The following is a 4,101-nucleotide window of genomic DNA, read 5'->3' as shown; positions in this document are numbered from 1 at the left end:
TGAATTGTAGTAGGCACAGGAATGGTTATAAATAAGCGCCATAAAATATGCTCCCCTACTCCATGGAACTTACTTCCTTTCTATCAGCCATCTCTGAAAGGCTGATTCCTTTTGAAAGTCTTTTCTGGGTAATTGGAAAAGAAAGGACATAAACTTCTAATTCCTTATCAAAAATGAATTTTCAACATTTAGTTCATTCAATGCCCATTCTCAAACATCACATGAAACTGTTCTCTGGTGACAATGGTATATTAAAAACTTCTAACAGGCAATGAAGGAATAAAGGAAATATAACTGACTTATTTTTCCTTACAGACTTTCTACTGTCTTTAGCACTCCACACTCCTAACATTCTGTGGACAAATAATCTAAAGCATCAGACTCATAAATGGGAACTGAGGAGGTAAAATAAATTACATTGTTCAAGAATATCCTGTTGGTTTGTTTTGTTAGATATCTAATGATGCATGAAAGTGTTTGGAAGAACCAGAGCTTTAGTAATAGTAGTAATAATAAAAATAAAAGCAATGGTAGCGTATCATGAGGACTTGGGTCTGGTTAATGTTCTATAACTTCTTGGTTGTGTGACACATTAACACAATTATAACTTTGCAATGTGATCTGATAGATTGTGAGCTGAATCTCTGTTCCCAGATTCTCCAAATAAGGCTTAAAATCCCATCATCTCTTTCATGACTTTACATTATGCCTTTCGCGGATGTCATCTTTAAAAAAATCAAATATTTAGTCATCAATTCATTAAACAAGTAGTTCTTAAGTAGCAATTTGTATTTATGTTATGGGAAATATAAAACTGCTCCCAAGGTATTTATACTCTGATATATGAGAAAGTAGAGGCTGGTACTTTCGTGATATATTTTATGCACAATAAAAAGTCATTAAATTAAGAGAAGAGAAAGTACATGTCCCACTTATCATTGGAGACCAGAGTAGTCAGAGGTCACAGCTTCTGTTTGAGCTTCAATAATGAATAGAAAGTGCATAAGGTTTTCCAGGTGGAAAGTATGAGTAAAAGCACAGAGGTGAGATACTGCAAGATGAGAAGACATGGTCTTGCTGTTTGTTGAAGAAGGAAAAGTGATTTACAATTATTTCAGTTAAGAACAGTACTCTACCTAAGATAGATACAATTTAAAAATAGATATGTAGTAACTAGATATATTACTTTAATTTATCAATAAATTAGCACATTAATGAATGGATAAACTGATAAAAGTGATGACTTATCTACTCAGTGTGCATGCTCTGTTGCTAAGTCATGTCCGACTCTTTGTGACCCCGTGAACTTCAGCCCGCCAAGATCCTCTGTCCATGGGATTTCCCAGGCAAGAATACTGAAGTGAGTTGCCATTTCCTTCTCCAGGGGATCTTCCTGACCCAGGGATCAAACCTGTATCTCTTTCATGACAGGTGTATTCTATACCACTGAGCCACCAGGGACGCCCTGTCTACTTAGAGAACATATCAAGTCTACCTATTAGCCTACTGGTCACTATGCTACACTCAGGTAGAAAAATGAAACTGATACTTTTGCTTCTCTTGAAATGAGAGAATGTGAAGCTAAAACATTCAAAGATGGTATAGATTAAGAAATATACCTTGAAAATGTAGGATCGGACAGCTGGTCTCTTCAACTGAGCTACTTCAGGTAGAAGTTTTTCTTTTTGTATTCTTCTTTGGTGCCTTATATTTTCAACTATTTGGTTGCTTTAATCTTTTTATCACTTTAAAAATTCAAACTTGATTTTAGTTGAATTGCAAAAAGGATTTGCTCATCCTTTAGTAAGGAGAAATTGGAGGAGCTGAAACTCCTTGAGGCCAGGTGCACCCAATGCAATGTTGAGTTCTGTTAGAAATCCAGGTAAAATGTGAACAGACACAAGGGTTCATATTGAAGTAAGGTCTGATGTGTTTGATTTATTTTCTCTTGAGGTTTGAAACTACAATTAGAGCAGAATCAGAGAATTATCTTGGCATAACTGTAGATATTTAGTAATATCAATGGCCAACCTGACTGTAATAAATTTGTGTTCCTCTAGAGTCACTTAAATATACTAAAATCCATCCAACTCTCTTCTATTCAGTGCATGAAATCGATTGATTAAGGGGAAAGGGTGTACTAAAGTCAACACAATATTATTGTCTCCATAAATGCATGCAAATAGGAATTGGGTATGCATGTTGGTCTGGTAGATTTTTTTAAATAAAATAATAGGATTAAAAACTAAAACCTGAAGTAGATATATGTTTAAAGTATCTCTAAAAGGAAGCTTAAGAAAAACTAACACTACTTCCTGAAAATTAAATACCTTAGGTAGCAGAAGCTGACATTTAATAGAAGTTTACAGTGAGCATGTGCACTTCTCAGTGCTTTAATTTTCATAAGAAAACTAGGAAAGAGGTGTTATTAGTATTTTATGTTACACATGAAAAAGCTGAAGCACAAAAAAATTACACAGATAATAAATGATAGAGTTAGGCTGATATGCAGGAAGTTTCAGACATTTCCATTCCCTAATTGCTATTTGAAGTAGAGAGTGTGAAAATAATTTCCTAGACTTAAACACTGGAAACATGTACTCGAGTTTTGGAAACAATTCCATGAATTGACATGGTCCATTGGGCATTTCCTACTAGCAATAGTCCTTATCCCTTCTCCTATTTCTTGTTCCTCAATCCATAGTGGAAATAACTATCTCCCCTTTTCATGGCAAACTCTGTTTCTTCATTTTTGTCCTCTGTAGATCAATCTTGGGGAACAAATCAACCAAGCTAATTATTCCTCTGTCACAGAGTTCCTATTGATGGGATTCTCCAACCTTGGAGAAATCCAGTTCATCCTCTTTGCTGTTTTTCTGTGCCTGTATCTGATTATCCTGAGTGGAAACATCACCATTGTCACTGTCATCTGCCTGGATCGCAGCCTCCACATCCCTATGTATTTCTTCCTAGGGATCCTTTCCATCTCTGAGACATGCTATACCTTTGTCATTCTGCCCAAGATGCTCATAAATCTGTTGTCTCTGCTCAGAACAATCTCATTTATTAACTGTGCCACTCAGATGTTTTTCTTCCTTGGTTTTGCTGTCACTAATTGCATGCTACTGGGAATCATCTGTTATGACCGCTTTCTTGCCATCTGTCATCCACTTCAGTACTCTGTCCTTATGAGCTGGCAAGTCTGTGGACAATTGGCAGCACTTGTGCTGTAATTGGTTTTTTGTTTTCATTGATAGGCTGCCTCTTAGTTTTTGAACTACCTTTCTGTGGCCCCAACAAGATTAACCATTACTTCTGTGACATCTCACCAGTTATCCGCCTTGCCTGTACTGATTCCTATATCAATGAACTCATCATCTTCATTGGTGGAGTTTTAGCACTCATGGCCCCTATGATTTTTATCTGCATCTCTTATGGCTTCATTGTTCACACCATCCTGAGGATCCCATCAGCTGACGGCAAGCGAAAAGCCTTCTCCACTTGTGCCTCCCATCTTACTGTAGTCATTGTCCACTATGGCTGTGCCTCCTTTGTCTATCTGTGGCTGTCATCCAAGTACCCATCCAGCAAAGATAGACTTGTGACAGTGACCTACACAGTTGTGACTCCATTGTTGAACCCCCTGGTGTATAGCCTAAGGAACAGAGATGTCCAGACGGCCATTCGAAAAGTGACTGGCAGAAGAGGATTTTATTCTAAAGCTCTGTAATAAGAATACTTTATATCTACAAAATACTCTTTTCTGAGGATATACCAATAATTGTAAAAGTGATGATAGCATTGTCTTTCATTCACATAGCACTTTATAACCTCATAGTGAAAGTTTCTCCATGGTATTAATTTGATAGGTTTGGTCTTAAACTTGGGGTAATTATTAATACTATACACATCTGAAATGCTCTTAAACTTGAACAAGGAAGTATATTTTAAATTAATGTTATTGGAATATAGTTGTTTCCCAATGTTGTGGTAGTTTCTACTGTACTGAAAACTGAATAAGCTGTATATATACTTAGGTAAGAATGATTTTAGTCTCTTCTAGGAAGGATAAATAACATACTGTGGATGGTAATTCAATAT

General features: G+C 36.3%; 1 pseudogene; it reads left to right on the top strand.

Annotated features, from left to right (window-relative positions):
• Positions 1–1,025: 1,025 nt before the first annotated feature.
• On the top strand, positions 1,026–3,730 carry LOC122426647 (annotated as a pseudogene).
• Positions 3,731–4,101: the final 371 nt, after the last annotated feature.

The sequence above is a fragment of the Cervus canadensis genome, chromosome 2 (genome assembly GCF_019320065.1).
Source record: "Cervus canadensis isolate Bull #8, Minnesota chromosome 2, ASM1932006v1, whole genome shotgun sequence".
In the NCBI taxonomy this organism is placed as follows: Eukaryota; Metazoa; Chordata; class Mammalia; order Artiodactyla; family Cervidae; genus Cervus; species Cervus canadensis.
Note: the sequence above shows the minus strand (reverse complement) of the source record. Positions and strands in the feature narration are given on the sequence as shown.